This window comes from Pholcus phalangioides, unplaced genomic scaffold (assembly GCF_987345545.1).
Source record: "Pholcus phalangioides strain wild (caught in Gottingen) unplaced genomic scaffold, Ppha-v1.0 ptg000039l_1, whole genome shotgun sequence".
NCBI lineage: Eukaryota > Metazoa > Arthropoda > Arachnida > Araneae > Pholcidae > Pholcus > Pholcus phalangioides.
In genome coordinates, this window is record NW_028301625.1 from 11073976 (window position 1) to 11086785 (window position 12810).

General features: G+C 36.9%; 2 protein-coding genes across 6 annotated transcripts in view; one reads left to right on the forward strand and one right to left on the reverse strand.

Annotated features, from left to right (window-relative positions):
• Window positions 1–12810, reverse strand: part of LOC149065565 (uncharacterized) — a 259702-nt gene that overhangs the window by 236611 nt on the left and 10281 nt on the right. For 3 of the 5 annotated variants that reach the window (XM_089253493.1, XM_089253492.1, XM_089253489.1), the window contains exons 1-2: window positions 2955–3317; window positions 1941–2393 (exon numbers count right to left, since the gene is read on the reverse strand). The gene's annotated coding sequence lies outside the window, so the exon portion shown is untranslated. Of the gene's footprint in view, window positions 1–1940; window positions 2394–2954; window positions 3318–12810 lie in introns of those variants that run through there. The other 2 variants (XM_089253491.1, XM_089253490.1) reach the window with 1 other exon arrangement.
• The window catches only part of LOC149065567 (uncharacterized), a 53428-nt gene that overhangs the window by 13365 nt on the left and 27253 nt on the right, over window positions 1–12810 (forward strand). The gene's annotated exons all lie outside the window — the stretch shown is intronic.

Genomic DNA, 12810 nt, shown 5'->3' on the forward strand with positions numbered 1-12810 from the left:
GCTTGTTCTTTATTATCCAAATAAATGCATTAGTATGTTTACCTTTTCATCGCATAGGCACCATGTTAATTCTTAGTAGATCTAGATTGTAAAATATGTGATTTTAAGATAAACAATCTAGATCTACAATGAAAAGGTAAACATACTTATGCAATAATTTAGATGACAAGGGCAGAACCAGCAAACATGGTTAAAATGTATAGTCATTTGAGGATTTATAATTATTTCTCTATATTGTAATAGTGACTGAGAAAAGATCGGTATCATTTTAAATCTAGATTATTATTTATTGATAAAGAGAAAGTGAACATACCATTGTGATTTAATAAAGACAGTTAGCAAACAGTTTTAAAAAATTCTATATTTTCAATTAATTATTTTAGATCTAGATTGTTGTCTTTACACAATCTAGATCTAAAATCTACATATTCCTACTTCGGTCATTGCTATAAATTATCCAAAATGGTGAACATTTTGCTGTTCTTTCTTTGCCATTAATTTAATTAAATTAGTATGTTTACCTTCTTGTCACATATTTCACATGCTATTGTTGAATGAAGGTAAACATACTAATATAATTGATAACAAAGATTGAGAAGCAAACGTCAAAATGGAAGATATTCCAGATTTTTGCTAATAATATACAATGGCAAGGGAGGAAATAGTGTGTGCATTATTTTAAATCTAAACTATTCTGTGACAGCAGTGATAGCGAGAAGGTACATACACTAATGTATGTGAATGAACAATGCCCAGCAAACATCAAAATATAGAAGATTTAGATGTGATCATTTATAGTAGTGATTTGAAAAGAATGCTCAGTGTGATTGAATTAAATTTAGATTATTTTGTGTGTGATAACAAGAAAGTTAACATACTAGAGTGGTCAAATGAATAAAACAAAGAAAAAAAAATATTTAGATGATTTACAGCAGTGAACAAAGAATACTTGAATTATTTTATATTTAGATTGTAAAGCATAGGATAGGCAGATGGTAAACAATCTAGATCTACATTGGTTTATATATTCTTTGTTGATCACCAATATAAATCATCACGGACAAGGAAACATTGTCAAAATGAATGTTTGCTTACAATATATAATGGTGAGAGGGAAGAATGTGAGCATTATTTTAACTAGATCATTCTTTAAGTGATAGTGAGAAGGTAGATAAACTGACACATTTAAATAAACTGTACCCGACAAGCATCCTCAAAATATAGAAAAGGTTTAGATGATATGTGGTGATAATTTATAATAGCCCCAAAAAAACCATGTAGATCCATTTAGATCTAGATTGTTATATGTTTGATAGCAGGAAAGTCAACATACTAGAGTGCCTTCACAAGAAAAACTAAGAAAATAAAATCTATTTTAGGCAGCGATTTATAGTAGTGATGTGTATAGCGACACCAGCAAGAGCATGAACCAAACTTAACTCTGACAACATAAATACGTTAGGAGCACACATCCAGATTCCAAAATGTACAATTTGTTAGAAATTCATAAGTGGAATGTTTATGAAGTGCATGTGATGTTAAATGGTAGTAGTGGTGACATATAGTGATGATTTAAAAAGAGGAAATGTAGATTATTTCATATTTACATTTGAAAGCATGTGACAAGGACATGAGAATTTGAGATCTAAATTGATCTCTATGTTCTCCATTGATTACCAATATAAATCACAATAAATGATTCTCCACACCTCAACAATAACTGAAACAAAGCATCCCAACTGTATTTGATGATTAAAAGCTAATTTTTGAGTTATATTTTGTGATTAAAAGCTAATTTTTGAGTTATATTCACCATCATGGATTCTAATTGCAGTGTATATAGATTGATGAAACTTTTATAGGGCCAACAAAATCATTCATTCATCTGTAGTGAATAATATATATTTGTTATTTGTAAATATTACATAAACACACCATACCTTTTGTTAGCCAGGCAGGGGAAGTTGAGAAAGGATGATCTCAGGAACACAACGAATCACTCACGACTTCAAAACCACGATAAAAAGGTACAATCACGGAATTTTCTCTTGTTAAAAAATAAAACACCGAAATTACAACAACACTGCTGGTTCTCCGGAACACTCACAACTCAAGAGACGCGATTCAAAAAAACAACAACACAACGGGTCGCACAATCACATCGGGGTCGTCGAAGATCTTTAAAAAAACATCATAGATCTCTCGTCGATGTAGCATCACTCGCGTATAACTGGCAGGAAAAAAAATCACCACAAAACGATGTTGTTGCCGCCGATTCTTTGTTGGTATGCCGATTCGATGATGATTCTCTGGAACCGATTCTATTGATGGCCGCCATAGTCACAATGCACTTTCATCCGATGATTTCAATTTCTTCTTCTCCTCCTCCAAGCCTACAACAACAACATCACCACATATATATTTATATATATACACAAAACATAGATCTTCAATGAGATTTAGGGGGAAAAAAAACGGTAGATGCGTGTAATTTTGATCTTAAATCTAGGAGAAATAATTGACGGCATTGGAATCATCGAGGAGCTTGACCATAAAGATCTTTCTTTTTTTTTTTTAAACCGAACAGTAGTTGAGCGATCAAACGTGAGCACAGCTGCCAAAGCACCTGAAAAACAGGCTTAGCGGTAAAGTGGCGGCACAACAAGATTCAGATTTTGCTCCCGATTAAACGCAACGAGAGGTTCGCGTGTTTGCAGCGATCCGTTGTTTGTTGGCTGGCTGGCTCGCAGCACATCGAAATTCGAAAAAGCGCAAAAAAAAAAAAAAAAATGAAAAAAAAAAAATTCAGAAAACGGCAACAATAAAATATAGAAAGCTAAAAATTTGACGGTGTGGGGGCCATTGGGAACAGCTGTGGCCCCAATGTTTACCCTGAAATTTTTATCAGCAACACAACCACATAAAATAATATATATTCAAGAAAACACACTCACCCGTCATGTAACATGCCTATGTCCGACGGGGTTCTCATTGGCTGTTCCAGGGAGTGCTTTACCGCAACGATGCGTGACGTCATAATCAGTGGATGATAGGTAAAAATAATAATAGTAATAAAACAATGAAAGACGGCTAAAAATTTCATCTAATTTCTGATGTTCATTTCGGAAGGTGTCAAAACAGCCGTTCTTCTTTTTTAGCTTCGGGAGGGGGAAGATGCTGTTGATTGTTTGGGTGCGGATCTGGGCTGTTTTAGCGCGATTTGGCCCACCCGGTGAGGATCAGTCTCGGGTAAATTGGAGGAGGGCCACAAGCCTTGGTGACGTCACATCGAACAAGTATAGGTCGGCCATGCGCCAATCACTGCTGGTGCTTTTTGGAGAAAGACGAGGGGGGGAAAAAAAAAAGAAGAGGGAAATCCCCGCTCGCTCTCTACGCGCTTGTATATTACGTTGGCGACTGAATTGTGCAAACACCGGCCAATACCCGTGTAATAAAACCATCAAGTCTCACTTTTTCTATACTAGTTTTTTTTTTTACAATCACAACGTACTCTCACTCACACGCGACTCTTGCTTCCATATGAATATTTACAAGAAAAATAGTTTCGTTATCCACGGTCCTTGTGTTGTAGGGTTTTTGTTTATTTTTTCTTCTTTTTTTTTTTTATTATACCTAGGCGTAATCATCAACTTGCGGTCGTGTCATTTTACGTATACAAACCGTCCACTTCTGTTAATGGCCCGTGTTTGCTAACCGTTCAGCCAACGAATGCATCGCGGGTAACGTCCCACAGAGCACGTGCAACGTTCTCTTGAGTGAAGAGATCGTGCACCTCACGTGGAGTGAGTGGATTACGTAACGTTGCCCATTCGTATGTGTGACATCTGTCACTGACATCGAATTTTCTTCAAATAGCCCTGAAGTTACGATGATCTGAAAAGGTTAAAGGTCACGTCGACAATTTGTGATCTGTGTAGAAATCGATCGGATTCATCCCATCGAATTTTTTTTCGACTTGATCATCAATAAAACCCATAAATACGAACGATCGGGGTTCTCAGATCCCTTACTTTTTTTTTTTTGGTAAATTCAAGCATAAAAGATCAATAAAAGTATCTCTCGGGCAACAGGACTAGTGCTTGTCAGTGTAGTGAGAATCATGCCCACAAAGCGAATGAAATATAATAATTTCAAAGAATTCAACAGGGCTTAACGTGTGCCAAGTCACCGTGGCGAGTAAGAAATTAGTACTCAAAAGTTTCTATGCGTGGTTACTAAATTAAAATCTTAAAACATAAAATTTTTGAAATTAAAAGCGTATCTATCAATTCCCGTGGTGGTCACTATTTTCCTGGAAAAGTCGAAAGAAACAATGACATTTTTCTTGGAAGAAAATGTTTGGATCCTCGATTTTTTTTTCCTTTTGCGATTTGTAAAGCCCTGGTCAACAAACAAGCCATTAGTGTCTGACATTTATTCATTCTTTATATTTCATTGTTCCTGTTAAGGTAAGGCATTACCGTGATCAATACAAACAAGGGAAAACAGTCCCATTACTACGTTTAATATTATTTTATCACCAAAAAATATCTATGTGTAGATATATAAACAGCAGGGTTTCATAAAACTTCATGTTCGTGGTACCCTTGGGAATTTGAAATATCTTGCAGCACTTCACTCACGATCTGAATTCACTTCGATGGCACCGTGGCATGGGAAAGGGAAAACAGTCCTATTACTACGTTCAATATTATTTTATCACCGAAATAGCTCGCGGGTATGATCGATCAATTTTCAACATAGGGTGCCGCGGCACTCTGTATGGAAATTAAATGTTTATTCAACATTTAAAAAATATTAGTTTATATCATTGTTTTCAAACGTATTTTTCCTAGCGGGCTTTCTTAGAATTTTTTGCCAATCTTAAGCTAATCCATAGGAACTTATATTGTATTCATAGCTTTTATCACCCTCATGGTCATTGCCAGCGCTCCCCATAGGGCAATATCACCCATATTGAGATATACACGAGTTTGTATAAATAGCCAATTCATCAACACACAATTTACAATGAAACCTTCCACAATATTACCATTTTTTTTCTCGAACGGAATTCCCCCCACAAATTAATTCACCTCTATTAAGAGGCCACCTTTCCGAATTTGTCTTACTATAACACCAAAAAAGAAATTTGTGAATATTTCAAGATTCCCGCTCAGTAGTATACTTTTCAATTTAATGTGTCTGTCTTCCTTCTAGCCGTCGGCTGCAGAGCCTAAATCCTCAATGTTAAATAATAATAAGAGTCGATGTGAAAGAGAAAAAAATAATAAAGCCTCAAATTCGTAGAAGGTCGTCGTCGTAACACCATCAGCAAAGAAGCCAATTGATCTTGGCGCCAAGAGAGTAGTTGCCAAGGCCACCTTATAAGCAGTAGTAACCAACGAATAAACGTTCAACTCGTAATGTAGAGGTACTCGACTCACTCGGGCTTTAAGGTGGAGAAAAGTATAGGCAAGTCACACAGGGAGAGAAAAAGGAATGGATGGGGAAACATACAACAAGGATGGTAGATAGAAAGAGAACAGTCAGTAAAAAAAAGAGGGTTGAAGTTATAAGGCCCTGAGAGAGGAGGAAAAATACAACAAAAAAGAGGGCCACTCATACAAGAAAAGGCTCTGGAGGAAGAACTTTGGGCTCACAAATAAATGGGGTTTCGCTGCTGATGCCAGTGTCTCTTACCTAGAGGCAGATGGAGAGAGGAAAAGCTGCTGTGTGCAAGAACACGCACCAGTCCGACGATGACTGCCACAGCAGCAAACGTTCTTGTCGAAAAAAAAGAACGGAGGGTCCTTGAATGGGGTGAACTCCCCGCCACACACTCTTTCTTTTTTGTTATTACCACCGCCACTAGAACGGGCAACCTTATAACTACCCGCCCTTCTTCTCTGGGGTCCCTGACAGGAACACAAATACATATCTATATACGTGTAGAGAGATATATATATGCATGTTAACCTTGATGGTCAACAAACGCTAATCTGTAAGGTGTTGTGATCCTTTCGAGACATATATAAGAAACTTGAACAAATTGCCGATTAGATTTGTCTGTGTTAAAAATCGGTTTGGTGACCTACAATTTCCGGATTTTTTTAGTTTTGCTGTTTTTGTTGGTGGAATAGAAAATGATTGTGCAAGAAGGGGGGCAGTGTTGAGACATTGTTTTTAATACAAAGGCCACAACAGGCAAGTTGCCCCATGAGGTAGCTGAAAAAAGATGCCCATAAAAAATACGGATGTCACATATAACAGAAATACAGCAACCCAATAAAAAAAGCATATCTTGAAATAATTAATATATAATACACTGCCCATAAAAAAAAAATTATGGTTGTCTTATCAAAGTATGGATAGTTTCTCGATTTACCTCACTATGTTTTCGCACTTTTTTTAACGTGTCGATTGTGTTTAGAATTCACCACCCCCGGAGATAAGCTATTCCATTTATGAACAACCCTATTAGAGAGAAACTCTGAGACACCACAACCTGTAGTTGTCCCTTACTAAACGATACTGGTGTCCCCTTGTCGAAGCAGTTGATTGACGGTGTATATAACTCATAAGGATTGTGTTTGAGATTTATTTTTATGGAAAAGGTCGGGAGGGGATGAAAAAAAGATGCTTGGAATGATTTGTGTATCTGTGAGTGGGGTACAGTGAAACCTTCCATAACGGATACATTTCTGAATTCCGTCAATGGGCTTCAATGTACAGGATCAAATGTCCCTATGTATAATCAGTTCTTGCACTTTGCAAGTTGGAAGGGATGAAAAAGTATACAGTAAACAACACTAATAAGCAACACTCAAAAAGTTTTGTAAAATTCAGTGCACTTTCACGTGTGCTCCTTTTGTTTTGCCCGGATGAAAAATTACCCTATGACCATATCACGTGAAATCTCGCCCCGTACATTGATTTTGAGATTACTTCTTTGCACTTGAAATTTTTTGGGTATTTTCTGAGCACCGAATTCTGCTATCGTACTTTTAACTCTTTTAGACACATGCAATGTTGCCTCATCTGAAAAAATGATTCTGGAGTGGAAATCAGGTTTATCATCGATGAGAGCTAACACCTCCACAGAAGAATTTACTCTTTCTCCTATATGGTGACATCATTTGTCGCTTTGTTTGCTCGTAATAGTAGTAGCAGCGTACGTAATGACGCTTTCAGAAAATTTGTCGTAAAACTCGCGGAGTTGGGCACCCAAGGTTTTCTAATATCGTCATCCTACTGATTTTCAATCACTGCTTGAAATTTAGAACATTTGGTACGGACACCCTGTATTTTAGCACCTAGTAACGGACACTCCAATTTGTGTCCGTTATCGAGAGGGTTCTACTGTATTTATTCGGGGCCTTGAATGTGTTTATATATTCTCCGACTCACTATCTTTGATCCTAGAGTCGTGGAGGTTTATACAGATTTTATTCTCCAGAGCTCCTCAAACTCAGGATTTACAAGTGTTGAAATATCTTTTTTGGTCCCTTGTTTCCCCGATTTTATGTACTGTTTTTTGTGGGGAAGCAAGCATTAAAAAACATACATAAACTCAGAATTTACAGAAATATTTGGAAAATACTTATACAAAAATGTGAACAAACTAAAGAAAATTGCTAAAAATTCAGAATCAGTGAAAATCTTAAATGATATTGAGGGCATTTTTGACTAGGAACCTGGGCCCTGTTAAGAATGTAATTTTAAAAAAACAAATGTAAACACATGTTCAACTTGATAAATGTTTAAAATAGTCATATGAAATTTTTCGGGCTTAGAATTCTATAGCCTGAAGGATTCCTCTTTTCTCTAATTTTTTTAATTTTTTCCCTCAATTTTTTACACTCCAAATTTATTATAAATTCAGTATGGGGGGTTTTCCAAAAAGCCTAACCCAGATTTTCGTTCCTAGATGTAGGACCTATTATAGCCAATTTCAAATTATTATAAATAACTTTCCTAGCACAGGGATCCCGAGTGTCGAAGGTTACGCCGTCCAGCAATTCTATAATTAAACACGTACAATTTCAGGTTATAAGACATCCTAAATTAATTTCCGTGATTTATTCGAAATCAAAAACTTTAAAAGAAAAAAAGGAAAAATAGAAGCTATTTATAAAAATAACGTTTCAAAAAATAATAACCTAGTTTTTATAAGAATAAATTCAAGGATATATAATTCATCTTCCGTATAATTGCTCATTCATGAAAGACTGACACCGCAAAATTTTAAATAACAGTAACAATGAAATTCCTCACGGCTTTAATAGACGGGTGTTAAGGCAAATTATAGATCATATTCATAAGTGGCAAACCTCAAAAAATCGAGGGATCGTCTACTAAATAACAAAAGTATTATTTAATGGAATGGTGCCTCCATAAAAGGAAAAATAGATCCAATTCTAACCCATCAAACATCGAGAGTTATTAATAGCTCCACGCATCGACAAGCCCATTTAAACGCTTGACCGGTGTCACAGATCTTACTGGACTATGGACACGGGTTTGTGTCTTCGTGTTTGTGTACACCAGACTCTGCTGAAGAATTTGAAACGTCTTTCATTTCAATGCATAAATTTAAAATTTTAAAATTACCCTGGTTTTATCTTTGTAAATTTGGATTTCACCATTTACGTTTACGGACATCACAAGAAATGCCCTTTAAGTGAAATCGGATAATAAATCAGGATAGAATTAACGAACTTTTTATGTCCGTGGTACCCTTGGGAATTTTAAATATCTTACGGCACTCATTCCTGATTTCGAGACACTTCGGTGGCAGCCTAAATTGCAGATAACGCACTTGATTGGCTAAGTCCCGATTGCTACGTTCAAAATTATTTTATTTTCAAAATATCTCGCGGTAACATAGATTGCCGCAGCTCATCATTTTGGAAATATTTGTCCTAAATAGCCACCTTTGTCAGCGCCTTTCATTTAAAGCCAATCTATGAGAACCTATATTGCATTCATACCTTCTATCGCCCGCCCGGTCCATTCCATTACTCTCCAGAGGGCGATATCACCCATTTGGAGAATAAACTAAGTTATAGTAACTATTTAGTTAGAATTGAGAAAAACTACTTACATTGAAATTGAAACCTGCCAATATGACTAATTTTTTTCTTCTTCCCGGAATCTTTTCGCCACAAATTCACCTCTTTTAAAAAAGGCCATTTCTCCGAAGGGTAGATTTTTTTAAAGAGATGGCCTCTGAAAGAGCTATAAGTCTCTCTCTCCTTTATATATATAAGTTATAAAACTTATAAAAGATTATATCTATTTAATGTAGCTTATGAGTTGCATGATGCATTGAAGGGTTAACATATACCTGAAGTTTCACCTCCTTAACGAGGCCATCGCTCTTAGAGGAGTCTGTCCAGACTTTTTTATAGGGTCCTATTTTTGTGAAAAATAAGTCATTTTGTGGCAACCGAAATAATGTAATTTATCACAAAAGAAATGAAATGCCAAATTTATGGTTTCGTTAATTTGTATTTTGTGAAGAGTCCGTTTTTCACATCGATTTTTGCGAAGGGTCCGTTTTTCAGATCGGGACCCAAATTTTGGCTGGACAGACCCCTGCTGTATCAAGCCAATTATTTTCTGGTCCCACTAATATATTAGTTGAACTTCAACCCTGTCAACGGAATCGACGAGATATCTCGCCTTCATGAAAGAGTTTTATTTTAGCAGTGTGCCTAGCACATATTTTATAAAGCTGATTTCTCAATGTGTGTAACGCATTTTTTTTACATCTCCCTTACTTTGCACTTGGGATTGGAAGATATCCTACTTCATAAAAAAAGATATTGCATTTTGAAGAAGGTGTAGTGATTTTCGCTATGCCGGTTAAAGGGTTAATGAAAGAAAATCTTGCTTAGGAACGAACGCTGGTTGCGTTCCCTTTCGTGCCAAGATTAGTAAATAAATGTGTTTGTTTTAATTATAAACAAAATCAATAAGCTTTTATCGAAAAGATTGCATGTACAGTAGATAAAAATTAATATAAAAATCCTCCGCCATTAAAAACCATTTGCAAACACATAAAGAGATTATCACTTGAATTCATAAGTAAATACAACGCAAACCGTCATAAAATATTGCAATTAATTTCAATATTTATTCAGCTGAATATCTACGTGTGAAAAGCAGGAAAATTTGTTCACAAAATAAAAAAAACTTATTACGTAACTAAAAGACTTTTTGAACAGTCTTTCAGTTACGTTTTTTGCTGAAAACCTGCTGAGAGAACCGATGACAATTCATTCAAGAGCACGTTAGCATCATGCGGTCGCAATCCTCCTTTTATCACTTAAATATTTATCACTTAACCGAGATAAAATAGATATATAATTTTGTCTCCTCGTGATACGCAACACTACTTGTTATTATGAAATGTTATAAATGTAACTCGATTGTAAATCTCGTTCTGTGAGATCAAAAAATATAAAGACTACTAGATGCATCAAATAAATAATGTATAAAAATGGGAAAAAGATGTCCTTTGGATTTATTTTCTCGACGACGAAACCACAAAACGGATACAAAGATGAACAATACTGGTGCCAAGAGTATTTCCTCTACTGGCAATAGTGCATTATTAGTGTTAGAGCACTTGAAGTTAGTAGGGGAATGGATGTAAGGGCAGGATTGCTTAAAGAATGGTCGATGGCTATTGCGCGTCGGAACTTTCAGTATTATACCCAAGAGATACCCGCTCCCTGATATAGAATAGAATGGTATTAAAAAAATAAAAATAATAAGGGGGCGAACAAGGCGGGGAAAAAGAGGAAAGCTGTCCAAAAATCAATTTGATGCCGTGGCGTCGGCCTTTTTCTAATTGATTTTTGTAGCCCTCCCTATCACATGGTTTTACTCTCTCTCACTGAGAAACCTCCTGCTACTCATGGACATTACTCGGAAAGAATCAGTCTACGCGAGCCGTTTTAACAGTTTCCAGTTATAGACGGTCAACACGACATTGGCTCATTTGTTTCTTGTTGTGATCTTGTTTCTTTTTATTTTATTCATCGCAATCTCTTTCATGAACCATTCAGGTCAAGTGTTTCATTGGAATTTATTAAGTAGGCGAAGAGAAAAATAACTCTTTGGAAAAAAAACTAAAGTGCACGATTTTTCATTATTTGATATTGTTTTTGCTGGATTTTTTTTTTCGAATGCTAATTTTTACAACCAGGTAATTTAAACCTATTTACGCCTGGATAAAGAAGATTGATTTGGTGTTAACTTCATTTAAAAGTGACAATGCTAAGACAATATCTATCACGGCCGTCGTGTCCTTGATCGGGGCATTTAGTCCAGGATTGTGGTGGGTCGACAGAGACAAGAAATTGTAGCAAGAGCCTAATATTGATTTTCTACTGAGTTTATACTGTAAAAAATTGGAACAGTATGAGGTTGATTTTGCAGGATCACAGGCTAGAGTTCTGTCAGCCTTTCCCTTACGGGGGGGGGGGGGGGTTTAAGCCATGATCACGGCCCCCACATCCTGGAGCGAGGCCCCTAGAATGGGACCTTTGGCGGCCCCTTTATAGTGAATTTATGGCGTGAAAAAACAAAAATGATGAGAATCGTCCCAGGCCCTGTCAGCCTCCCCGTTGGGGGGGGGGGGGCATGGCCCATGATATCAGTAACTGTGTAGTACGTGACGAAATAAAAACCACGCAATGGTTTTATTGATCATTTTTGTTGCACTGCGATCGTTTTATATTCAAGAGGCTTAATAGATCGAGGCCTATAGTTTAAAGCAGATTCAAAATGGCTATGCTTTCTTGTAACTCCAGGGTATTCGAATTCTTTACTATGACCGCTCATAGTCCCATGACCTTTACACGGGGGAGTTGGATAGGGTTCCAGCCAGGGGTTAACCTTATTAATTTTTTTAACAAGAAACTCACTGTGGTGAGGTCAGCGAGAAATTCGACCGGCGGCCCCTGTATTGCCTCTAGACGGGCAAGGCTAACCTGGCCTCTGCCTGGAGGCCCAAGGATCGATCTTGTGTATAGGCCTACATTTTAATTTTTTTTCTCAGAAAATCTACAGGGAAATCAATATAAAGAGTCAGCTAAAAACCTTGATCGAAAATTCTGGCTTGCCACAACTCCGGGAGGTCCCGGTCGAAGACTCGGGGCCATGTCATGACCCCCCCCCCCCCATAAGGTTGGGGTTGACAGAACTAAAGCCCGGGGGCCTGGGACAAATCTTGATTTGTTTTTTTTACGTTATAAATTCATTATAGAGGTGCCCACCAAAGGTCACGGTCTGGGACAGTGTTTTCCTACCTTTTTGATGTTAGGACGATATCGGGCACCGCCCACCCCCCATAAAATCCAAAATGTTTTTTGTAATATACGTATCAAAAAAATTGAAATAAATTAAAATTTCGCAGAACACTCATTCATGCAATGGTAGCAAATGCAAAAATGATCCTACGGACCTCTTTCAATGTACTCACGGACCCTTAGGGGTCCGCAGACCACAGGTTGAAAAACACTGTTCTAGGATGCGAGGGGCTATTAACCATGCATAGGGCTGTAGCCAGAAATTTCTTTCGACGGGGAGGGAAAACTGATATAGTAAATTTAATCGCGTGATTTCATACACTGACGGATTAAGGGGGCGGTGGTGAAGAGGGTACCACCCCTTCCACCAGAGCAAAACAAAAGTGATGTTAATTTCAATGTTTTGCCTTTTAGTTTGCTTAGGAGTTCTATGTTGACGAAAGGCTTATAGAATTTCTGGTTTCCATGTTAACAGTTATGTAAATGG